The 27,155-nt window shown below is 45.8% G+C and overlaps 1 long non-coding RNA gene across 1 annotated transcript; it reads left to right on the top strand.

The window, feature by feature from the left end:
- The first annotated feature begins 419 nt into the window (after positions 1-419).
- LOC142817238 (uncharacterized) lies at positions 420-15,392 on the top strand. The gene is made up of 2 exons (XR_012895123.1): positions 420-478; positions 14,720-15,392. It is a non-coding gene; the product is annotated as an uncharacterized LOC142817238 (long non-coding RNA).
- Positions 15,393-27,155: the final 11,763 nt, after the last annotated feature.

The following is a 27,155-nucleotide window of genomic DNA, read 5'->3' as shown; positions in this document are numbered from 1 at the left end:
TATTTGTCATTTATTTGTTATTTATGACTTGGGGAGAGTAGCATATCATGCATATACTATTTGTTTTTAATCAAAATTGTTCATAAGCGGATGAAGAAATTGTCATCCCCAGTCTGCGTATACCAACTGAAATAAAGCCTTGATTGATGGTTGATTGATTCCGCTTTAAGAGAATGACACAATCGAATGGGAGTTATGCCATGTTCTCCGGTGCTTAAATATTCCTGTAACATGAGTAGATAAGCTTCGCTTGTGCGAACCTACTCTGATAACTTCGCACGCCATGCGTATCATAATTATTCAATGGGTCCTTCTCAACCACGTGTATGATTTCATCGAACCTTTTCTTGTTTTCTTGCGCAGTAAGATGATACCGTGTGTCATCTCGGCCAACTAGTTGCCCTTGCGATCTTTGTTGCAGGTTTGTCGCTACTCTCCGCAACCGCCCTATAGTGCTGCACCAGGCTGAAGGACTCGTGTAAGTGATTGGGCCATGGCGGCTTCCCTTCGGATATACGTCTTTTAATGCGAATCCATCGCACGATAGGCATCTCGACGAGGTCTAGTGAGAGTGGGAGTGAGTGTCAGATACCCATTTTCGATTCGGCATAAATTGTATTCGTTTTGTCCCGATCGATTGTAAGCGGCGCGCACCGCGGAGCGACTTGATGACGCCGCCGCTCGCTTTACTCTTCTTACTCACTCACTCAGTCTGTTTTATTTTTGTTTTTTTTTCATAGTGCTCTCTGCGTTGTCGGAGTACAGTTAATTTCCCCGGGACTTTCCTGGTACTAATGAGGGTCTTAAAGATACTGGCTAGTTTAGGCGGATGTCTGTTCTCTCGCAAAGTGCCGCACGATGATTCTTGCGAATGGGAGTTTAACCAGTCGAGTTATTAGAAACTTAATAGTCAGGCAACTTGGCAAGAGCGTGCGTACGGTGGTTCTTGAGTTACACGTTTACTGTCACGGATATTTGTAATGTGAGACAGGTTCGTGCTAACTGGAGTTCGTTATTTTGTTTTCCTTGTCGCCAGCACGCTTTAAGCTCACGTGATCGATGTCAGCTTCCGTGCTTACTGTGAAATGTAAGCCATCTTACTCTGACAGCCATGTAATTAGCGGTGCGGGATATTGAACTCCGGTTATTTCTTGGATAGGCTGGGGTAATCTACATGGCTTCTTATTCCCGTTTCATTTGTTTATGACTGTGCATGAGTGCAACGCTGTTATAGCTGCACAATTATGACCGCAGCGGATAATCATTAACTATGTGATGGACACATGCAGACAGCAGCGCTTCTATTCGCTCCTTTCGGTGCAAGAAATTTTGATCACGCAGTGGCGCTCCGCAGGATAAAGTAAGTTATTTTTCTTTGTTCCTCCACATGATGCGATGAACTGGCTAAGGCATATTAGCGTAAGGATTAAAATGACGAACACGAGCAAGATGAAAAAGACAAGCGTTATTAATCACAACTGTTTATTAGCAGGAAAGGTTCCACATGTGTATCCTTTTGTCATGCATGTGCCTACAGGAATACAGTGTACATCAAAGGGGATCACTGAAAGATTAAAGATCAGGATCCTGCAAAGCGATAGAAGGCTGCCTTATATGCAACCGTCTCTCGATACGACGAGCTCAATAATACAACAAAACCTTGAGATTCGTGAAGAAGGTGTTCCGGAGCGTAGCGTTTTATCAGGGCGAAAGCCTTAGATGCCACGTGAAACGACAAAATTGACCGTCGGCGGCGCCAGTGTAAACGAGAGTTAGGCCAAAAGGCTACACGTGGGGACGCCACATCCAAAATTAGGGACGCATCGTGACGTTACTGTGACGTCACTTGATAATGTCATTGCGGGGCGTCGTCACTAGGTGTCAAAGGTGGGCCGATCACGGAGGCAGGTCAAAGCTAGCAATGACTCTGAAATCGGAGGCATTGCCAGCTTGCTGCACCTTGTCGGAAATGCCTCCAGTTCAATGCCTCCAAGATTAGAGGCATTGCATCGTAGACCTGCGATCCTGGAGGCCGTGCAAAGCTACGCTAGGTGAAGAAAGCTCTCAGCTCTTTGAAGGACCGGAGGAGGATCAGTTACATCGACTGAGATGGAAAAGAAAAAAAAAGGAATTTCGCCTTCAAGTCTTTTTGGTAGAGGGTGAGTGTGTATCACAGGAATTAAGAAAGCCCCGCCAAAGGGTGGAGAAGGTGCGAGGACATCACATAGAGCGGAGTGAAGAAGAGTGATGGGGAAGGAGGATGGAGACTGAGGTGGGAGAGAGAGTAAAGACGAGAAAAACGAAGAGTGCGGAGGTGAGTAGTCAGGAAGGAGGAGGGAGGAGAGCGTTAAATGAGAACTCGGCTTGTTAAGGTGGGAAGGGGCGATGGAAGATGTGGGAGAGGAAATGACAAGTGGAAACGGGAGGAGGAGCGGAAGAAATAAATAAAGCCGAACGAAATTTCTCATGAAGACCAGATTCGAACCCTGGTACCCATGGTCCGAAGGCGAGCATCGTAACGTAACTATTGGGCTATCGAGCCTGACGAGTATTTATGAGAATCGTACGATTGGCTTGCTATAGACGAGATAATAATAAATAGAGAAGAAGAAAGAAAGAATGAGAACTACATAGAAACAACGTACGAGAGAGACAGAGTGACACAGAGAAAAATAAGTAGAAATAGAAGAAGAAAGGCAAAGAGATATAAATCATCGCACAATCACTTATAGTACATCATAGCAAGAGGTCGTGAAAGGAAAGTGATGGTAGGGATGGCGAAAAGGAGGAGGATAGATGGTAGAGCATAGCATAGCCATGCATACTACAGTATTGCAGGCGCCTAATAAAGGTAAGCGAGGGCGAGGGGGAGGTAAACAAGAAGGGCAAGGCCACCAGCTATACGCTATAAACTGCCCCAATCTTTTTTGTTTGATCGTTGGCCGAGTGTGACTTCACTGGTAGAATGAACGCCTCCGGCATATTGTATAACAGCATTTCAACTGACTGCATTGCGCGATATGAAAAAAGTATATATAGTTACAACTGTAACTGCAGCCATTTCTATGGAGCGCGCTAAACTTGGTAGTTTATCTATAGAGAATAACAGAAAGCTGGTATAGTTGGTACGTATTCAGTGGGAAAAGTCAGGTTGTGCAAACACGGGCAGAAGAAGGAAGTCAGGACACCACAAAATCCCGATGCTTTTGTGATGTCCCGACTTTCTTCTTCAGTCCGTGTTTGCCTCCCTGCATTTTCTCCTTCCTTCACCTTCCTTCCTCCTCCATGCTTGCACGCCCTGTGCTTAGAATTATCTACATAAACTCGCGAGGTTCAGTTGATACCTTGGGATACTTGTTTTTATTTTTTTTTCTGTGCCCTTGCACTAAAACGATATTCTAGCCAGCCTACGAGCTTTTCAGCCACATTTATTCATGCGCGAATAAACAATACCATTACCGTCACCATCATCGCCATCAGTGGGAATTTTCAACACTTCGCGAAAAACGTCCGTTTTTTTTTCTTCTCCTCGCACACATTGTGCCAAGGCACTATGTTCCAGACGACTCGCGTGAAAGGGGCTGAATTAAAGTAGAGTAAAGTGTGACACAGCTTTATCCAGTAACGCGGCCACATGTTTGCGAACCTTTAGTGCTTGCCTCATACTGAACGCTATATATGCAGAAATTGCATCAGATAGTGATGCTGTGAATACATCTCAAAGTTAAAGGGTGTCGTGGCACTGTGAATTCGTATACATAGTTTGTACCCGTCGTTCACGTTCTGTTGTATGTAAAGTTGTCATTCCCATCATGTTTGTATTTAAAGCAACGATGGTAATATTAATATACATCACTGTGTGCATCCTGCGGAAACGCTGGTGGTATAGTATATGTGGCGTACCTCCGCATCCGCGGTTATCGTTTTAAACCGCCAAACCATCCGCAATTTTTTATTTGCCTTTTCTTCGCTTCCTCTGAGCTCCTCGCGGCAACGGAAAAGCACTAATGCGGCTGTGAACAACTGCAAATAGAAGGGGCTAGCTAACAGGCGAAAAGAGGTAAAATCACACAAAACAACAGCAATTTTGCGCTCACGCTATACGTAGTTGCAGAAGACTGCTGTGTCGGAGAGATCTTCCATTATTCTGGACAACAGGCACGTCTACTCTTATAACTCGTTTTGCGTGCGCCGAAAAAAAAAAAAGAAAAGACTCTATAGTTGCTGCCCGCCTCGGTTTCATGCGCGCACGTCGCTCCAGTATACGGCTGTGCTTTCTCTTCCATCCACAGCCTCTCTCGTTTATTTCACAGCACGCTTTTACGTTGTTAACTCGTCCTTCCACTCGTCGCGACAGCTCTTAGCTTGCTCATCGTCGCGTTGGCTGCGGCCAGTACGTCTTCCCAAATGCGTGCAGTACAGGGAAGGGCTCGCAATTGTGACGCACGACCAGAAAGAAGCACGATCCAGAAAGCTTCGAGATATGCGCGCGCATTGCGAGCTACTAATCGTTTCGCGTATAAATTTCGCTCATTAGCCGTTTCTTGGATTGCGATCAGCGGATAATAGTGACACGTGATCTTCGTGCCGTCCTTCGGTATGGTCTATACCTGACGAGACCCGCGGCTTTGGTCATGCTGCACAGACTCGACGAAGGAAGAATAGGCAAAGCCATTTTCGGGTCTGCTCCGTACGCTGCTCACGGATCATGGCGCGTTGGCCGGCTGGCAGTGCGCGCGGGTCCACTGGGAACTTGCGTTTTCCTGCGCGGCTGTGTGCCTGCGTCGAGACCCTCTGTCCGCCGCGGCCAGTTTTTTTCTTCTTTTTTCGAACACACCCTGGTTCTAAGTTTGTCTCGTGTACCTCGTGCGAGTATTCACCTGCGTGATTCCTTCAGATATGCGTCCGGCGAATTCGCTTTCCGCATGGTACGACTGTTTTCTTTTTCGGTGAGCTGCTTCCACCCTGCTTTCCCAACTGTTCAAACGAGGCTCTTATGCAGAAAGGCGAGGACAGGGCGAAGCGCAGTGCGATTAGTGTGCGCAGGGTGCGACTCCAGCTTTTGTGTCTTCGGGAGGGGTTTAGTTTTCGCCAGTGTGGACGTTTTAGTCCATGATGTGTGTCTTCGATGAGGAGTAAAACGCAGGGTATAACCATGCTAATTGGAAAATTTTTCACCCTTTGTAGAAGCAAGGTGGTACCAAGTTGTATATTATGTTAACATACTTGTTTTGGCGCGTTGTTATGGCGCCTCAGATGTGTATAATATTTGCTTTTCTTAATTGACGATCGCACAACTATGAATGTTAAACTTTGAGCAATATTGGTGGGCGCTGTGGATGGAATTGGCCGTTTGGTGCCGTTTGGAGTATCGTTAGGGCGGACAAATCTTGGATATGAGATTTATCGATGAGTGTGGTTAAAGTGACACCTTATGATGGCGAAGATTTTTGTGGTGGTACCTTACTGATAAGCGCATGTGCGGTGACGGTTTCCTCAAAAGGTATTTATAGGTGGACTGTTTGAAATAAAGATCAGGGTATGGATCAGGTGTCACCGGGTATGTTATTCGTGAGCAAAAAAAAAAAGGCTCAGATGATGCAATCAATGAATGAAAATTAGGGTTTAACCAACACAATCTGCTTGGTAGTCGAAGCCCGCAAAGGCCGGGTTCAGTTCCGGAACAGGGAGTTTTCTTCAGCTGGATGCTTTCCTCGCCGAGCACCATCCGTATGGTGTTCGTTGTGGCTTCGTGCTATGAACGGGTGGTTGTCAATTACCCCCTAATAGCTCTTCCGCCACATTTCTGAATCCTGTAGAACTCATTTGGAAAATTATGTCCTATAAGGTCTTATGCACTTGAAACTGCTTCAAAGAAGAACTGTATGCATATGTCATGTCGGGCGGCGAGTCATCGTTTACAGATGTAAAATATTTCGTGACAGAAGCGCAGAATATCACCTGACGTCACACTCTGCGGATCCCATGATGGGCGGGCGTTCAAAGCTGCCCACCAATCGCAAAGAGTTCAGCCATAATTCGTCCTCTTCGGCTTTCGCAAGAACTACATGTGTGGCTACGGATGTGGGCCATTGCCCTACAGACGTATTGTGGGTACTTCGAAAGTTTGTAGTATGGAACATTTTGGCGTGCTGGGTACATAAGAACTCTGCTTGCAATATATATAGCGCACCGTTGCAATTCAGCGTGCTCAAGGTTTTCACTTTCAGTAAATGCCCAAGGGCAGTTCACAGAGGCTTATGTCGCGTGCACAGACACTCATGCTCGTACTTTGGCGTCAGTTGGGGTGTCCAGCGAGAAGGGAATTGTGTCAAGTTATTCATAAGGAGATATGAACGGGGCTGGATTCCGCTATTACGTTCCACTCTGAAAGACGGAGCTTTCGCGCCCTTCAAGCTGCTGTTTTGAACTACGTATAGAGACAAATAAATAGTGAGATATTCATCTTGTTAGGTGAACGAAATGTCGCAGATGTAATATACACAAGCTTACGCTAATAAGCACTTTGATAGCAGTAACACGCTAACGTCGGGTGCCCAGATGTTAGCTGTACTTTCGAGGAAAAAAAAGTGCGAAAATGAGACGGAAGGGAAGACTACTCAACGTCCCGTGGTTCATCAATATATCGCGTTCTAACTGGCTCTTCAAGATGACCTTCTGTAGTTGTCTGTATCATTTTGCCGGCTTTGATTTTATGGAGGGGCCTGACGATCGCTTGATTAGCACTTACTGGAATGGCCGACCATGTTCTATTGGATGTTAACGGCTGCCAATAACATCGATCATTTACTGTGCAGCTGTCCTCGATTGTGAATGTACTAATCCTACGAGTACCAAGTACGTTGCGACAAACCGCGTCACCGTGCCATCCTTACACTGTTTCCACCGATCAATGAAAAGGAAGCAGCGAAAGTATTGCACGTCTGTTCCTCCTCGTCTCTGAACTTTATCTTCCTGTGGAGTGTGCGTGCGTGCGTGCGTGCGTGCGCACACGGGCTTATGGCCCAGATCGGATTGCCGGTTGTAACCCCAACATTTGGCTTCTACGCGGTGTAAAATTACAGGTTTCCGTGCGAACGTCTGTCATACGCTCTGACAAGACCCGGATCGAAAAGGCAACCCGTTCGCATCAATCGTGCAATAATATTGCTCACGAGCACATCCCAAGGTTCGCACTATCGACCCATCTTTTCAGAATCTTGTTGCATTATGTAACATGCGCCATGTGTCCTCACAACATTGCGATGACCCAGTTTAACATGTTTATGCTTGTTTATTAAGGCGAAAGCCTCAGATGCCCCGCTAAACGCGAGAACTCAGGGCCCGTTCTCACAGCCGTCAAACGACTCTTCCTGTCGCCATAACATCACCGATTTTTGTCAGGGCAGAGCATTTCTGACCCGTTTTCTCTTCAAAATTGGGGTGATGGTGATGAAAAGCGATGCTCTAAGTTTCCGTCGCCGGCGCGGAGACGGAGCCCCACTCTTCATTGTACCAGGGCCAATTCCTCCTCGGCGCAGCCGACGAACAGAAGAAATCGCGGAGAGCGCAAAACAACACCGGTATAGAAGGACTGGATGTTTGCATGCTCACGGAGAAAGGGATTGTCGTGCACAAAAATGTACTACTGCCGGCCTTGCAACCACCGTCGTCTGTCCGTACACAGCTCCGTCGTGTATTCTCTACGTTCTTTTTTTTTCACGTCCCATAACGCGACTGGTCGTTTGATGGCTGTGAGAACGAGGTTTTACCGGCCTCCGGCGTCGGCGTCCTCATCCTCCGAGGGCGGCGACAACACGAGTGAAGCAAAAAGCCATATCAGGTACCACATGTCACAGACCGCCACATTTGTGAAGTTCTCATTGAAGTCATCGTTGCACAACGTGACGTCACGTAGTGGAGTAGTCACACGTCATCATTGTACGCTAAAGGTGGCCGATATTTCAGCCAGTGCAAAACAAGCTCAAGTGCAGAAGACTTACAAAGCCTGCTGGATGCATTACAACATAACGATAGTTTCAGAAAGCAGTCGGAGGCTGCTGACCCGCAGGTCGCGGGATCGAATCCCGGCGGCGGTGGCTGCATTTACGATGGAGGGGGAAATGTTGTAGGCCCGTGTGCTCAGATTTGGGCTCACGTTAAAGAATTCCAGGTGGTCGAAATTTCCGGAGCACTACGGCGTCTCTCATAATCATATGGTGGTTTTGGGACTTTAACCCCCCCCCTCCATATCAATCAGAAATCAGTCGGAAGGGGCGTGGAAGGTTCGTTGCATCTAGAGTTACTGTATATGCTACCTTAAGGTAGTAGAGTCCCCGCAGGGGTGCCTGCGCCTGCGCAAGTAGGCGTTTGGTGTGTAGCGACACCACGGACCCGAGCTAACGGGGGAGTTTCTACTCCCTCCCACGCCTAGCCGTGCGTGGCTTTGCCGTGCCCGGGGAAAAGGGGATCCTGGGGGTTGAGCTGACGCTGGGTGATTGGACCTTTAAGGCCCCCCGGCAGAGGCAACACACCCCTTTGGCCCCGGCTTCACGCAGACGGCACCCCTGGGCTGACCCACCCAGGGGAAATCGGCAGTCGCCTTTTCCTATCTCTCTCCCCTACAACTTCGTCTTTATCTCTCACTTTTAGCCTGATCCTGTCTACTTCCCTTTTCTGTTTACTTCACATTTTCCTGGCGGCAAGGGTTAACCCTGCGCAAATAGCCTACCTTGGCCTAGGTGCATTGGGTTATGGCAGTGTTGTACGGCTGACGTCTGCAAGCTTTCATCACCCTCACACTTGCAGTGTCCCCTTGTTGGGCTCCGTGGTGGGTGGCCGCCAACGCTGTTGAACAAAAATAAGACTGGCATGCATAGAGCATTTCCCCTACTCACTGATCGTACCGGCTTAAAGCGGGTACGTGCCGACGACATCAATTTTTTACCAGCCAACAGAAACATTTCCTCACTTCCACGTCATTCACTGTGAGAAAACTGGAAAATGAGCCAGGACCGTATCTCCTTTCGTAGTTGCCAGGTGTCTTACAGAAACTCTCAGGGCTGGATACAAGGTAACCAAAATGGCTAGCGGAGACCTCCTCCTCGAAATTCGTGACAAAGAACAATTTGAAAAGCTAGACGGCCTCTCATATTTCGGTGACGTACCAATCACCATACCACGACACAGATCAATGAACATAACTCGTGGAGTAGTATCTGACGTAGACCTACTTGACCTGACTGAAACTGAACTTTTGGAGGGGTGGAAGAGCCAAAATGTTACTAATAAACAGAGAATCATAATCAGAATAGATAACAAGGAAACACCTACAAAACACTTAATACTCACGTTTGCTTCCAGTAAACTACCAGAATCTATTCAAACAGGGCACACGAAGACATCTATCAGGCCGTACATACCAAACCTTCGTCGTTGCTTCCAATGCCAGAGGTATGGCCATGGCTCTAAAAGCTGTCGTGGTCGCCAAACTTGTGCACAATGCGGAGTCCTAGGACACGTGTCTGAGAACTGCAAACAACCGCCACACTGTAAACTGTGAAGGAAACCATGCCACATATTCACGCTCCTGCACATACTGGAAAAAAGAAAAAGGGATAATTACATCGAAGGTGAAGAAGAACATTTCATTTAAGGAAGCACGGCGAAGAGTCGCACCATTCTATGGACCTACATACGCTGATGCGGCGCGTCAGGGGGCACCGCCGCACCAGTTCTCGTCACTCCTTCGGCCCGCGCATAGTGAGCTGGTGGTTGTGGCATCTGCACCCAAGGCGACTGTAGTCCAGGCTACACCGCCTACTCCCGAACAGAGACCGGAGACTCCAGAGTCCTCGGGTCTCAAGGCCTCACCTCACCAGGCGAGGCCCAAAATTCGTACTAACAGCTCGCACGTGCGGGCATCCAGTGCCTCCGAGGAGGTAATAGATACGTCGGTACCCTTCGTGCCTAAAGAACTACGTGGCTCCTTGGAGCGCGCCAAGAAAGCAAAAAAAGCAGATAGCAGGGCTTGGTAACGGCCCTGTTACGTGAACTCAAACTCCCTGTCTAAACAGCCACTTGCTTTTCGTACACACAGCACAATTTTACATTCACCATGAACACTCAAATTATACAATGGAACGCCAGGGGCCTTCTCAGAAACCTTGACGACATCCAAGAAATTTTACATGAACACTCACCAAAAGTGCGGTGTGTACAAGAAACACACCTTAATTCAAAACGCACCAACTCTCTTCGTAAATACGTTATTTTCCGAAAGGACCGTGATGATGCCATGACATCATCCGGAGGTGTTGCCATTAGAGTGAATCAAAGGATTGCATGCACACACTCACAACTCCAAACATCCCTAGGGGCAGTGGCTGTTCGAGCGGTTCTTTTTGATAAACTGATCACAATTTGCACTATTTACATTCCTCTTAGCTATCAGCTGCAAAAACGTGATTTATACTCTTTAATTGATGAACTTCCGAAGCCTTATGTTCTCCTTGGAGACTTTAATGCGCATAGCAGGCTATGGGGTGACTCTCGTTGCAATCGCGTGAGGTCAACTGACTGAACAGTTCCTTCTCTCGTCATGCACGTGTGTCCTAAATCAAAAAGAACCAACCTAGTATAATCTCGCTAATAATACCTACTCCTCCATAGACCTAAGCATAGTATCTCAATCTCTTGTGCCTCTACTCCAGTGGGAACTCATCAGTAATTCGTACGGAAGTGACCACTTCCCCATAGTTTTGAGCACAACCACAGCAACTGAGTGTCCACCAGGTGTTCCCAAGTGGCTCATAAACAGAGCCGACTGGGAACAGTTTTATATCATCGCTCGTTTATATGTTGGAGTGACATATGTACTTTGAGAATTGATGTTGCTGTTAACTACTTCACAGCGTTTTTGATTGATACTGCAACAAAATGCATTCCACAGACAAATGGACACCCTGGAAAACGGCGTGTGCCATGGTGGAACTCTGAATGCCGAAACGCGCGCAAACAGTAAAACAGAGCATGGAGGTTGCTTTGGAACTCACCGATAGCCTAAAATCTTGACACCTTCAAGAAAATAAAGTCTCAAAGCAGGAGAACACGTCGGCAGGCCAGAAGAGAAAGCTGGCAGAAGTTTTTGTCAGGAATCAATTCATACACACAGGAGGCTAAAGTCTGGAACATGATTGGTAGGGTAGCAGGAAAACAAGTACACACACTTCCACTCGTAAACACACAGGTTGATACCTTGGAAGATCAGGCAAACTTCTTCGATGCACACTTCGAACGTGTAACCAGCTAGTCACACTATACTGACCCATTCCAAAAATACAAAACAAGAATAGAAAAGCAGAAAATCGAACACAAATGCACTAGATACGAGGCATATAGCCAAGCTTTCAGTTTAGCTGAGCTCCAAACATTTCTAAACTCCTGCAGTACTTCTGCGCCAGGTTCTGACCGTGTGGTGTATGAAATGTTAAAAAAACTACCAATTGAAACGCAAAAAACCTTACTTTGTTAGTACAACGCTATCTGGTTTTCTGGCGCTATCCCTACTTCCTGGAAAGAGGCTATTATTATTCACATTTTTGAAAGAAGGCAAGGACCCTTCTTCAGCTTCGAGCTATAGGCCTATTGCACTTATTAGCTGCTTGTGCAAAGTCCTCGAAGAAATAATAAACTGCCGACTTGTACATTTCCTTGAAACAAACAATTTACTCTACCCATTTCAGTTTGGGTTTCGAGAGGGTAGATCTACCACAGACTACCTTGTCCGTATCGAGGCACAGATCAGAGACGCTTTCGTCCATAAACAATATTTTCTCTCTTAGTTCTTCGATATCTAAAAGGCTTATGATACAACATGGCGCTTTGGAATACTAAAAGACCTGTTCCACCTTGGCGTGCGAGGAAGAATGTTTAATATAATCGAGAGTTACCTGTCAAACCGGACATACCGTGTCCGAGTGGGCAGCGTTCCTTCCCAAACATTCGTCCAGGAAACAGGCGTTCCGCAAGGTGGTGTATTTAGCTGCACACTTTTTTCTCATCAAAATGAATTCCTTGCGCTTGTCCATCCCTCGCTATATGTTTTATTGTACATATGTCGATGACTTCCAGCTTGGCTTTAGATCTTGCAATCTGGCCGTGTGTGAGCGCCAGGTTCAGCTTGGTTTGAACAAAGTCTCCAATTGGGCTGAAAAAAAAAACGGGTTCCGTCTGAATGCACAGCAAAGCACGTGTGTCTTGTTCTCCAGGAAGAGAGGCATTCATCCCGAACCCGATATTCAACTGCATGGTCAACGTCTTTCCGTTAATACCGAACACAAATTCTTAGGCCTAATCTAAGCTAACCTTCGTACGACACATCAAATATTTAAAAAAACAAGTGCATAAAAGCTATGAACGTTCTAAAAGTGTTGTCTCGCACTACGTGGGGAAGCGACAAGAAGTGTTTAATGAGTTAGAATAAGAGCCTCGTACGAACCCGCCTAGACTATGAGGCAATAGCATATCAGTCTGCGACACCTACTGCCCTCCAAATGCTTGATCCTGTTATCATCTAGGCATCCGCCTCTCTACGGGGGCTTTTCGCACTTGCCCCGTAGAGAGCCTGTACGTGGAATCGAACGAATGGTCGCTCCACCTACAGAGATGTTACATGTCTTTTAAATATTATTTTAATGTAAACGCGGACAAGGATCACCTGGTGGACCAGCTAGCTAGATCCGCTAACAAAACCACTATCAACACTTCGATACCGATTCCTGCACTCGACTTGAAAGCTGTTCTAAAGTGAAAACTCAGGGGTTATTGGCAGAGCACATGGGACACACACACAGGGAATAAATTGCATGTCATCAAGTCGCAACTTGGTCATTGGCCGCCAGTATCAAAATCGCGCCGAACAGAAGTAATCCTTACAAGGTTAAGAACAGGTCATACACACACAACACATTCATTTCTTTTACATGGGGGCGATCCACCTTTGTGTGACAGATGTGGAGAAGCACTCACCGTACTTCACATTCTAATACAGTGCAATGAATCAGACAAGCTAAGAAGACAACAATTTCCATTCCCCTACCGACAACAGATACCACTACATCCTGCAATGTTCGTCGGTAGGGAACCACTTTTTAGTCATAAATCATTTGTAGCGTGTTTAAAAGGAATTCGTACTTTTCATATCATATACCCGGGCATTCCGTAGCACGACCTATCCAGAGAGGTGCCCGCTGCGGTGGCTACACTCAACAAAGCACTTGCCTCACCGCCCTTGGACGCAAGGGTGTGAACGATCGAGGCACTAGGGCTTATGCCATACGTGCCCATCATGGTTTTTATTCTCACAAACTTTCGTCACTCATTAACACCACACACTTTTCATGGCATGCTCATGATTTTATTACTTCTATGTTTTTACCCGCCTTAGAGCGAGGAATTTTAAGGCCCTTATACAGCCGCTAATCACAATCATTGTTCACATCTCTTGCCCCATGAACTGGCGCTCTTTGGTCATCAAATGGCCCTTGCGCCACAAAGCACCAAACATCATCATTAAGGTAGTAGAGTTACTAGCTAAAGTTGCTACCTATCTGTTTTTCAAACGTCGCTAGCAAGCATGCACTACGAAGAAGCTGATGCACAGGCCACACCTGAAGAACATGGCCGCACGGCCCAAAGTGCTTGCCGTCCACCGAGAATCTTGCCGTCCACATTGCCGTTCACCTATAAGTTACCGTCGTGCGCTCTGTAGATCGTTAGCCACGAAGTAATGCTTTAATTTGTTTTAGATTCATTTGCTCGAGCTTCGACAGCATAGTAGTTACGTCTATTCATCGCCGTTTTCGAAAGAAAAAAAAACATGCTGAAATAATCAATGCTCTAGGCTTAGTGAGTAGATACGTGCACTCCAGAAATCTTGGAAAACATATATTACGTGTTTTTCAATTGTTTTTTATCCTCCATAGCTGGCGCCACATGACGTTAAGTCAGCGGTGGCGCATGCTAATCGGCACTCAGCTGTGCCTTTGAGCTACCGGATAGAATAAAAAAATGTCTTTGCACTCCCGTGGCACAGTCCCGAAAGCCAGCGTTTTCTCTTTCGTGCCAGTCGTTGAAATGTCAAGCACGTCAACTGCTGATCGTTGACAGGCTCCGTCGATCGGCGACAGGCTTGCGCAAGCCGCCTGCAAGAACAGACTGCGGCTTCGCCACATAGCTATGGTTGCTAGCCGGGTAAGATGGCAGACCTATGCGCAACTCTGCTCCCGTAGGGAGCATATACAGTAGCTCTAGTTGCACATAATTGGGGGAAAAAGATAAAGAAGATGGCGCTTGCCTTCGTGTTAACTGAGGAGGATGCGTAAGGAAACTTGTGAGCTTTTACCACTTCGCAAATCTCGCTGAAAAATATACGAGTGCTCACACACACTGCCCATTCGCAATGTATCAGAATGTGGGACGTGCACGTGTGTCCCTTCATTATAATATATTGATGTTAGCTCCTTCCCGAAAGTAGCAGGGTCTTCCTTTTCCACAGCATAATTTGAATAAAGATCAAGTGGTCACACCATTACAACTGCACGTGAAAACGTATGTCGCACCAACCATGCTATAAAGGATTGACTTATACCTGTCACTTTATTGTCGGCAGTGTAATCACGGGCACCGTAATTTAAAACATATGTTCTGGCATGCGCAGGGTAGAGCTCAGAAACCAACTCATGGCAGTCCGCATGGTCCGGGACATTGCTGAGAGGCTCTTGTGTTGACTCCCGTTTGTTGGCGCCATGCTGTCCATGAGGAGCACAGCCGGGATGCGTTCCCAAGACCTGAAACACCAGTGCCTTTTTCTCGAAACGAGCGTCCAGCGTCGTGAAGCAACAAAGGGATAAGAATGTGGCAACTTCTATGGACCGTGGGCCAACTTCGCTACAGACATTTCCTCCAGAATGGCTTGTTTGAGGAGGCTAAGCAGCCAACCGACCTCGTAAATCGAGACAAAAGCGATAAGTCGTTTAGTCCTTTGCTGCCTTTCAGGGAGAGACGACAGTAGCCTACTCGCCCGCCAACTTCCTCCGTGATGCACCCCACTCCCCTTCTCTTCAGTGAAGCTGACCGGAGGAACATTAAGTCCGCGAGTTTAATGACTATTCTGTGACCGTATGCCATGATGGGTGGTGTTATGTGTGTGTTTGGTTTTTCAATCAAGAAAGATGAGCCCGAAAGGGCTTAAAACGATGCTGCAAAGTGCAGGAAGTCGCTCTGAACCATGGTTTAACGGTTCATTCACCACGCTCGTGGTTTGCGCAACTCTAACCTTCTATGTCATAAGAATTGTAAAACGTTCAGTAAATCTGTTTGTTTTCGCTTTCCCCAACTTGTCAGCATTGTTTCGTACACCCGCAGTTGCTCCACACTACCACAAGAAGTCAGGGTCCGACGTAAACCCGACGTCTCGACAACTCGCGTCAGTGAGGACACGTCGGTTAGACCCCAGATCCACAACACTCCAGCTTCCGACACTTTCCTGGGGGGAGCCACTTGGCTGAGCTTGTGAGGCCTCCGGTGCCGTTACGCTTCTGCCACTTCTGCACCATAATAAAATTCTCACTCACTCACTCCCGAATGTAACACAGCCCACAAATATGCTTGCGTCAGTGTATCACAGAATAACATCACTTTTTTTTTAAATGCGAAGCATGTCTTAGCGAACTTCGGCTACTTTGAGCGTATCTATCTATCTATCTATCTATCTATCTATCTATCTATCTATCTATCTATCTATCTATCTATCTATCTATCTATCTATCTATCTATCTATCTATCTATCTATCTATCTATCTATCTGTCTGTCTGTCTGTCTGTCTGTCTGTCTGTCTGTCTGTCTGTCTGTCTGTCTGTCTGTCTGTCTGTCTGTCTGTCTATCTATCTATCTATCTATCTATCTATCTATCTATCTATCTATCTATCTATCTATCTATCTATCTATCTATCTATCTATCTATCTATCTATCTATCTATCTATCTATCTATCTATCTATCTATCTATCTATCTATCTATCTATCTATCTATCTATCTATCTATCTGTCTGTCTGTCTGTCTGTCTGTCTGTCTGTCTGTCTGTCTGTCTGTCTATCTATCTATCTATCTATCTATCTATCTATCTATCTATCTATCTATCTATCTATCTATCTATCTATCTATCTATCTATCTATCTATCTATCTATCTATCTATCTATCTATCTATCTGTCTGTCTGTCTGTCTGTCTGTCTGTCTGTCTGTCTGTCTGTCTGTCTGTCTGTCTGTCTGTCTGTCTGTCTGTCTGTCTGTCTGTCTGTCTGTCTGTCTGTCTGTCTGTCTGTCTGTCTGTCTGTCTGTCTGTCTGTCTGTCTGTCTAGCCAGCTACGACTTTTAGCTATCCTGGTCGCTTCGATAATGGTATCGATACCAAACTTGGTATGACATAACATGACTGTAGAAGAGCATATTTGACTAGGCATAATATGAAAATCGTGACATGTATGTCATGAATGTCATGATTTACATTTTATGGTCCTGCAGCTCTTGCGGTGGTTTCGTACACATTACATGTCGCAAAACTGGCATGGTATGGCATGATTGCGTGGCGAACACAAGCGACAGACCCCAACATAAAAATCATGACATGCGTGTCATGTAACAACATGGCTACATGCCAGGCTCATGATGCACTCGCGGCCGTTTCGCTAGCGTCAATATACCAAATTTGGTTTTACAGTACGTGAATGGATGACGAAGGTGTGATACTGGTGCAAACATGATAAACATGAGATGCGTGTCACAACATGACTGCATGCTACGCTCATGATGCGCTCACGGCCGTTTCGCTAGGGTTACATATACCTCATTCGGTATTACAGTACGTGAATAGATGACAAAGGTTTGTGACCGGTGCAAACATGATAATCATGTGATGCGTATCATGTAACCACATGACTACAAGCCACAGTCAAAGCGCCAATATATTTCGACGTGACGCGGTGCGCGTGCTCTCCGGCGGTCATTTCGTCGCGTCACGCCGGCGTTACCACGCCAGGCGCCGGTCCTACTTGCAGGCGCGCGCCGCGCTGCGTTCCTTCGACGCATGCGGGTTTCAGCGCGTCCGGTGTCCCTCCGTCACGAAAAGAGGGAGACGCAGTGCTAAGTAACCCATTGGTTGGTTGCGAAACTTTATTGAGGTCCTGCAAGGCGCGCGTCAGCGCGCAGCGGGCGACTCCCACGTCGGGACCGTTAGGCCAAGCCTATCGGTCGCTCCGCGGGCCTGCTGGACGGCCCAAAGTTGGTCGGCCAGGAGGGAGCTGCGTAGGGCCGCCTCCCACCTGACCGATGTAGTGTTGGGGTTAGTGTACAATGCCTTGTACTCCCAGAGCATGTGCGCAAGCGTGGATACATCCCCACATGCGGGGCAAGCGTCATTGGGAAACACGTCAGGATAAATAGCGCGAAGGGATCTCAGGTCAGGGTACGTGTCGGTCTGCAGTAGTCTGAGCGTAAGGGCCTGTGGCCTATTAAGATTTGGATGAAGGAGTGGATATAGTCTCCGCGCGAGGTAAAAATATTTTGTTATTTCGTTGTAAGTAACCGATTGGCATAGAGTAATGTTACTCTATGACATCGGCGCGAAATGCAGCATGTCGCATTTCGCGCCGGTTGTCGCATTTCGCACCGGTTGCCGTCGGGCCGCGTCGACAGACGCTGGTCGCGCCTGGCGTCAGACTATAGAGTGCTCGCGTTTTGCTAACGCAGCGTCGCTGTGCCCAGCGTGCGCGCGTCAACGCTACATTGCATTATATTGGGCCCTTCATGATGCGCTCGCGGCCGTTTTTCTAGCTCCACATTTACCAAATTTGGTGTTACGTGACGCCAATGAATGGCAAAATATATGACTGGTGCAAACATGATAATCCTGACACGCGTTTCATGTAAGAACATGACAACAAACCACGCTAATAGCGTGCTCGCGGCCGTTTCGCTAGCTCCACATATACTAAAGCTGGTATCACGTGACGTGTATAGATGACGAAGGTAAACGACACATCCAAACATGATAATCATGACACGGAAGTCATGTATGGCATCATTTACCTCCTCCTCGTAATATTGTGCTGATTTTTTTGTGACTTATCAACATTTCTCATTCGTGCTTCCTATATCATCGATTACCACTGTACGTGGGATTTGCCCTTTTTTTTTTAAAATATGCTGCCATATTGTGATCTTCTTTGCTGCATTTACATGTGAATGGCAACAATGGCCAAAAGGCCTGCTGGGATTAATATCTGCATAACCCACGGCTTTTGATGGAGTGCATCGCTTGATACAAGAAAAATTCTACCAGCACGAAATGTACTCAAGTGACCACGATTCGTTTTGCGTTACCGAGCTAGCTGTTACCTGAGTTACGCTGTCCTCAAAGTTTCGGGATAACTTCACTGTTCTTGTATTTCTCAAACTACGGTAGGGTGCACGCTTACGGAAACACTATAGCGCCGTAATTGAGAGACACACGTGACTAACCATGCTTGAACCAATTGATGGTGTTTCTTCTAGCGTGACTTAGGTCAACGTATGCGCCTAACAGCTGGTGCAACATAGCAATTCTTAATAGCTAGACATGCCGACGACTCCCATTAATCGGCTTTGAACGCCAGTCTATATTAGTTTCTCTATATGACTTCTAAAGGGACCATATACACCGAGAGTGTAGCCACGATTTTTAGTTTTTTTAGAAGGAAGGTACGCCTGTTTGTGTGAATACGTTGGTACGTGTACATATATATATATATATGTACACACGCAAAATTGAGAGGTCCAGGAGTGGGGGCGGGCAAGGGTCGAACTTTTGCCACCCCTATTCTTGGTTACGCTAGTAACGCTCAGCAACATCTATCCTGCGTTGCGCAAAAACTCGCCTCAGTGGCAGATGAAGAGGAACAAATAGATGATAGAGACAAGGAAAGAAAAATAAAGATGCTGGTATATACACGTGGCATAAGCGGGTAAAGCTAGCCTGAGTGCAAGCCAGGTTCCCGAGAGTCAAACTCTGTCTCAAAGATAAATAATGAAAGCAAATTAAGAAAGAGAAAGCCTCACGCTTAGGCAACTTCACCGTGGCCTTTGGGCTCTTCACTGTCAACGTGTGGCGGCAGGGAGACAAGCGAAGTAGATAAGGCTCAGTCCTGGTGACGACGCAAGGCTTATAGCGCCTTTTCAGATCGATTAATTTACTTCAAAGGCCGCAGGCTTTTTCATAGCCCTCATATGTTTGTTTGTTCCCGGGTGGGATGGATGGGTTCGTTTCTTTGCACCTTTCCGTCCGGCAGGAATCGTCAGGGCCGCTCTAAGGTGCCTCTTAGAAGCACGTTTGATTTTTTGCCTTCAGCGTGTTTGATACCACGGCGCTATCGCTCGTCATTCTCAGTTCTGAAAGGCTTGTTTTTGCAGTGCTATTCTCGTTATGTCAAACTATGCACTAAGTGTGATAAGTTTTGGTTCAAAGACAGAAAGGAGGAGCACGATTGGAAGAAGCGAAGGATGAATGAGAAGTTAAAAAGTTATGTGAATTGTTATGTGAATATATATATATATATATATATATATATATATATATATATATATATATATATATATATATATATATATATATATATATATATATATATATATATATATATATATATATATCATCAGCCTGTCTACGTCCACTGCAGGACAAAGGCCTCTCCCATGTTCCGCCAGTTAACCCGGTCCTGTGCTTGCTGCTGCCAATTTATACCCGCAAACTTCTTAATCTCATCTGCCCACCTAACCTTCTGTCTCCCCCTAACCCGCTTACCTTCTCTGGGAATCCAGTTAGTTACCCTTATTGACCAGCGGTTATCCTGTCTACGTGCTACATGCCCTGCCCATGTCCATTTCTTCTTGATTTCAGCTATGATATCCTTAACCCCCGTTTGTTCCCTAATCCACTCTGCTCTCTTCTTGTCTCTTAAGGTTACACCTACCATTTTTCTTTCCATTGCTCGCTGCGTCGTCCTCAATTTAAGCTGAACCCTCTTTGTAAGTCTCCAGGTTTCTGCTCCGTAGCTAAGTACCGGCAAGATACAGCTGTTATATACCTTCCTCTTGAGGGATAGTGGCAATCTACCTGTCATAATTTGAGAGTGCTTGCCGAATGTGCTCCACCCCATTCTTATTCTTCTAGTTACTTCAATCTCGTGGTTCGGTTCTGCGGTTATTACATGCCCTAAGTAGACATAGTATTTTACAACTTCAAGTGCACTATTACCTATCTCGAAGCGCTGCTCCTTGCCGAGGTTGTTGTACATTACTTTCGTTTTCTGCAGATTAATTTTAAGACCCACCTTTCTGCTCTCCTTGTCTAACTCCGTAATCATGATTACGAATATCACACACACACACACACACATATATATATATATATATATATATATATATATATATATATATATATATATATATATATATATATATATATATATATATATATATATATATATATATATATATATATATTTGTCCAAATATATATACTGTCCAAATATATAAAACTGTCCAAATATATATATATATATATATATATATATATATATATATATATATATATATATATATATATATATATATATATATATATATATATTTGCGTTCGTTTCTCCGGCAGGAATCGTCAGGGGCGCTCTAGCGTTGATTAATTGATATATGAGGTTTTTACGTCCCAAAACTACCCATATGATTATGAGAGACGCCGTAGTGGAGGGCTCCGGAAATATCGACCACCTGGGGTTCTTTAGCGTGCACCGCCGCCGCAGCCGGGATTTGATCCCGCGACCTGCGGGTCAGCAGCCGTGTACCTTAGCCACTAGACCACCGCGGAAAGTATATATATATATATATATATATATATATATATATATATATATATATATATATATATATATATATATATATATATATATATATATATATCTTAACATGAAAATTATGTCGTGCGTGTCATGTAACAACATGACAACATGCCACACTCATGATGTGCTCGCGGCCGTTTCGCTAGCTTTGCATTATATATGCTTTGACGCATACGCGTTTCAGCGCGTCCAGCGTCCCTCCATAACGAAAAGAGGGAGACGCAGTGTTGTCTGGGTAACCCATCGGTGCGACATGCAGCATGTCGCATTTCGCTCCGGTTCACGTGGGGCCGCGCCGACGGACGCTGGTCGCGCCTGGCGTCATGCTCGCGTTTTGCTAACGTAGCGTCGCTGTGCCCAGCGTGCGCGTGCGTCATCGCTACATTGGAGTATATTATGCCCTTCATGATGCCCTCGCGGCAGTTTTTCTAGTTCCACATATACTAAATTGGGTGTTACGTGACGTCAATGGATGACAAAATATATGACTGGTGTAAGCGTGATAATCCTTACTTGCGTGTCATGTAAGAACATGACAGCATACCACGCTCATAGCGCGCTCGCGGCCATTTCGCTAGCTCCAGATATACTAAATTTGGTATCACGGGACGTGAATAGAGGATGAAGGTAAACGACACATCCAAACATGATAATCATGACACGGAAATCTTGTACGTCATCATTTACCTGCACCTCGTAATGTTGTGCTGATTTTAAAGTGACCTATGAACATTTCTCACTCGTGCTTCGCATATCATTCATTCCCACTGCACGTGGAATCTGCCATTTTTTTTTGTCAATGACGCAAAAGGTTTTTATGAGTGTGATCTGCATTAGTTTCTAGATCAAACGTATTTTTTTATCCTAGAGCTCTACCTTTTTTATAAATTAGAACAATTCGCCAACTACTTCGATACTCCGTCCAGCGATTTGTAAGCGTAGCTTCGTGTTGGGGGAAACGCCAACTATATTTGAAACTGGCTATCCGTAGTTGTAGCAATGTGACGCTCATTGCATATAGCAAGGAGTTCTGTAAAGTAAGTGGGGTTGTTGAGGGGAGATTTGAGACGAGGTGTATGTGGAGGGGAAAGAGTGAGGCCAATCATATAAGGAATGAGAAAGCGAGCAATAGAAAGAAACCCCAAAAGATTGAGGAATATAGAAGCAGAAAACTGTTGGGGAGGGAGATTTAAATATAAATGAGCAGGCACAAATAGAAAAGACGGAGAAAAATTAAAAAGAAGAAAGAAACAGAAAGGACAAAGATAATACTAAATAGAAACTAAGAAGGCCACCCAGCTCCGCTATGCTTTCAGACTTGGCGCCACTGGAGTGAAGCTGCAGAAATCTTTTTTTCTTACTCACTCGTCGTCACGTCTATTGGCTTCATTGTGTGTGCCTCTTTATTCGCCGCAGTACACCGGTTCACTGCGGGTGCGACAGGCTATCCGTAGAAATCACGCAACTCACAAACAGAACAAGGCGTGACAGGTAGAGATCCGCAGGCATCACCATACGCTTATTCAGCAGCTTTATAGCGCCTCGTCTGAAAAAAAAAGAGAGGCGCGATCGCGTCGTCGTAAAGTCTCAAAAGGCGTTTCGAAAGCCGTCGCAAGTGGCTTAGAGCGGAAGGACGTGAAGTAACAAAAGAAAACCTGGAGTGGCCGCCCGAGTTCAGCCATTTTACGCCAGTTTGCATAGCCGGTGGATTTATCACGTCATATCACATCTTATACCGTACTGCAATGCCCCTTACCAAAAGTGTGTATCCGCTTTGGTGTGTGTGTGTGTTTTTCATCTTTCTTTTCGTCGTAACAGTGGAGACAGGTGTGACGCAGCTGCAAAGGCTATCGCAGTGCCCGACCTTGCGCCCTTTGACGACCTCGCCTGCTAACCCCCTTCCTTTCTTATTTCACCTCTATTTTGTTGTTTTCTTGCGTTTGTGGTCATTTCTTTCGAAGCCTGCGTGGGCCTAGTGGGCTATACTTTCGAAGAATGGAGGCAACCTGGCGCGCTTGCCGTATTTCTTTCCTGACGACGATGCGGAGCCAAGCGTTTTCCAAGCAATGCGGAGTAGGAGGAGGAAGAGAAGCAGGTCATCGAGTATCGAATGATGGCTTTGAGCGGAGAGGGAAACTGTCCACTGGAGCGAGAGAGTGAAATACGAAAGCACGGGAGCTTTCTGAAACCATGCTCCCCCTTCCCCCCTATACAAACAGCTACGTATGTTTCTCAACTTGCCTGAAATGTGATGTGTTTGTAAAAGGGAGAAAGAAAGAAAGAATGACAGATGGGGGAGGGGTGAAAGAAGGACACGAAAACGCAGACGCGGTGTCCAAAGGCACCCACTTTATATAGTTCACGAGCTACCGAGGGATACAGCGCAGCAAAAGCACAGTGTCTTATCGACGAATCAGAACTGTAACGTTACAGACAGATGGGGAGAGAAAGAATATAACAAAAGTAGGGAGGGTACAGATAAACATACGAAAGAGGCAGGCGTTGTTTCATCGAAGGTGAACAGGAACGGATAAGGGACACCGGTTGTGCGAGACAGAGGTCGCGGACGTTTCGCTGTAGAGGTGCTTGTGTGCTCGGGAGGAAGAAGAGGCAGGTGCGTTTATATCGAGGACGACGTTGAGAGCAGCAAGAGGAGGCGAAAAAGAAACTCGGGAGCCTGGAGGCGAGCGAGGATCGACCGACAGGGTGGCGGCCTTGTATAGGAGGGTTGCGTGAAATATGTGCCGTCTCGGGAAGCAAGGCTTCACTTGTCAACCTGGCTGGATCGCCAAGTTGCCTGCTGTGTATGCGGCGCTGCGGTTGGTGTCCTTGCGCTTTATAGAGAACCGCGAGCATGTGGACGTGTGCGGACGCTTGTGGTTTGAAGTTGCTCTTTCTCTTCGTTTATTGTGTTTCTGTTCATTTTTTGCTAACTCCGCCGCTTTTGTTTGCTACTTTAGTATGGAGTGCTTGTTGTAGAGGTTCTCGAACCTGGCCCTACGGTTTGTTTTTTCTTTTTGTCTCTTTTTCATCGCTGTAGTCAGCAGCTGTTGGTGCTAAACTTTCTTTACTCTAGCGGGAAGCACAAAATATTGGGACTCCACCGACAGTAGTAGTCCGCTGGACAGAGGGGCTGGCGATTGACTGAAAAAGAATAAAACGCCTTGGAATACTTCTTCGGGAGGGGACAGTTTTTTTGAAAAATATCACGAATGTCAACTTCTCTTCTAGTGACCTCTCGCTGCTCGGTTGCGTGTTGTATTCTCTTTGCCGTGTTGTACTTAGGGGTATGACGCTGCACGATTAATTTGATGGGGGGAAACCTCGAGTTGTTCACTTCGCCTCTGTTCAAAAGTGAAGCAAAAAAGAAAAAGACGCTTGCTGTTTTGTTCAAGCTGCTTACGCTTCCTTTCAATTGAATCATTTCGCTAAAGAAAGGCGCTTGAACCGATGAGGGAAGCGCCGCCGATGGTCGTAAGCACATTTTTTGGTAGCCTTGATGCTCTTCCGCCCAGGAATTCGATCTTGCTCTCATACCTATAGGTCTCTGCGTGCTCTCTCTCACTTGCTCACTCACTCACTCACTCACTCACTCACTCACTCACTCACTCACTCACTCACTCAATCACTGTATAAATCAGTCTTAGCTAGACTATTTCAAGAGTCACAGGATGTGCGTTAGGCCTTACCTTTTAATCGGTGGGAAGATCAGTCAACAATCGGGCACAAGTTAGCCAAAATCACGCGCCTTAAATAAATACGGATGTTTACAATGAGCATCCCCAACAGCAAATTAAGACCAAAGCTTCGTTGCCTAACCATTTAGTTTCTATTTTCATTCACTCATTGACTTGGTTAAGGGTGACCAGTTAGTCTGATGCTAATCTTTTTGTATTTCTTCTATTTCGACCTCCCCGTCTCTCTGTCGTTAGCGCCTCCTAAAATTTGCTTTTCTCTTTATAAAGCTCCCTAGTCGTTGTGAAATCGAACAAAAACTTATGATCATCATAATTTATCATCATCATCATCATCATGATACATTTTGGTTACGATTCAGACGAGAACTTGAGGGAAGAAGACCGACGTCAACGGGCGCGAAGCCACAACTCAGTTTTTTGGACAAAGTAATTTACACATGCATATATTGTTACCATACTGAATCGTTACCATACTGCATTCATACTATCTCGCTCAACAGCATAGTTTTACATCAACATGATGATTTCGAGCGCTGTGATTTCGTTTTACTAATTTATTTATTCACTCGTCTGGTCGCGTGACAGTGCATGACACTGGACTCACATGCAGGTGGCGCAGATTATTAAAAATATTGACACTCTAACGATAATTGACTGAAAGCACGTGCCCGTTGTTACTTTTTATGAATGTGTATTCATTTTATTGGAATAAAAAAAAACAAAAAGTTATCACTCATGTATTCAACGTTACTTCCACTCGACTACTTAATTTATGACTAAAGTTTCGACCCCGGTTAACACTGCGAGGGTTTCACGAAAGATACAAGTCGAGTGTTCCCAAACGGAACGAATGGGGAAATGAGGTTCATCCCGCAGTCTGTCCTTCACTAGCAGGGCTTTAGCTACTCTTGCAGCTTTGTTACGGATGCTCAAGCATTAGTTATTTTTCTATATGATACCGGTGTTTGCTTTAACAAGGAGAAAAAAATGCAAAGACGAAAAAAAATAGAAGAAGATAGTTTCGGCGCAACTTAAGACAGAGTTTCCCATCTTCGTCGTAATTTTTTCACTGCCTGGTTTCTTCGCCCTTCCTTTTTCGTCTCCTATGCCTAGCGGCGCTCGTTAACATATAAAAATGGAAGGGCAATACGTGGCCAAACTTCCTTTCGGTTGTTTTTTTTTTCGAACACATCGCGGAAACTTTGAATAACTTTAGTGTCTACCTCCGTCCTTACCTGCTTGTGTTACTTCTCGCCTCAAAAGTAAATAAATAAAATATACGGCAGAAGGAAGGTCCTCCTTGTTTCTCTCTCGAGGCAAAAGCCACGTCGTCGTCGTCGCGTACGTCCATCGGCCGCCGTTCTCGGGTCGTTTATTATCCCGCCCTCCTAATGTACTTACCAACGGCGCCCGGCAGTGTGACTCTCGGGAACGTATAAATAAGGTTAAGGCCGTCGGCGACCAAGCCCTTAGCCCGGACCCTGCGCGTCTTTCTCTTCCTGTATATATGACGTTTCTTTCCTTTCTCTCTCTATTTTCTCTCTCTCTTTCTATCTTTCTCAGTTGTTCGTTCTTGAACCGAAGCCTGTGTCCGTCCTTCGAAATAAAGTATCGCGGAAAACGGCCGCCTTGAAAACGCGCAGCTGAGGACCTACAAGAAGTGGTGCAGTTTTTTGTTTTTTTTATTATTTCGTCCTTCTTGGGACGAGTTTCTACCCCCCCCCCCCTATTTTTTGTGTGTGCGTGGAAGAGGGGTTAAGAAGTAATGTGAAGTATACTTTAAGAGGTCGTAGAGAAGACTGCTGTCTTTTTAAAAGAAAGCGGAATGGGAAAAAAATGTGAGTTGCCGTCAACGACTCCGCGCTGTGCAGGTCGTAAAATACCTCCTATAACTTTGACATCTCGTAGACTTTGAACTTTTGTTGTGTATTGATGTTTTTTTTATCTAGGGATCGTTACCGCTAGCTATGATTTCGCGCGAAATGTAAATTCTCGTAGTTCAATCTTGGCACACGTTGCCACCGTGTGGGATTTCCACGAGAAATGTGGGTTTTTACTTGGGGAGACGAGGTGCTATAGTTTGACTTGGGCATGCTTACCTAGGGTCGTGACCACTGTCTATGACTTCTTGAAATATGAAAGTCTCGCTAGGAACTTAGGAGGGGGGGATCGAAATGACATTGCGAGTTTATAACTTGAGAAGTAGTGCTTCGTATGTGAAGAAAAAAAAATTTGAAATGGGGTGAGTAAATGAAGAGAGCTTGCGTTTTGATATTCCCGCCTTTCGTACACTTGCCCGCTCGTACCGCGACGTATGCGAGGTCGTGAACGCGGATTTTCAGCTGTGTACGCGTGACGCATGGACGCTGCTTTTTCGCGGGTGGCAGTGTCCCCTCCCCCCCCCCCCCCCCAAAAAAAAATGATGCGTAAATGTCACGCAGAAGTCCGCATCGCCCTGTCAGAGCTT

The sequence above is a fragment of the Rhipicephalus microplus genome, chromosome 5, assembly GCF_043290135.1.
Source record: "Rhipicephalus microplus isolate Deutch F79 chromosome 5, USDA_Rmic, whole genome shotgun sequence".
Classification (NCBI taxonomy): Eukaryota; Metazoa; Arthropoda; class Arachnida; order Ixodida; family Ixodidae; genus Rhipicephalus; species Rhipicephalus microplus.
This window is presented reverse-complemented; position numbering and strand designations above follow the sequence as displayed.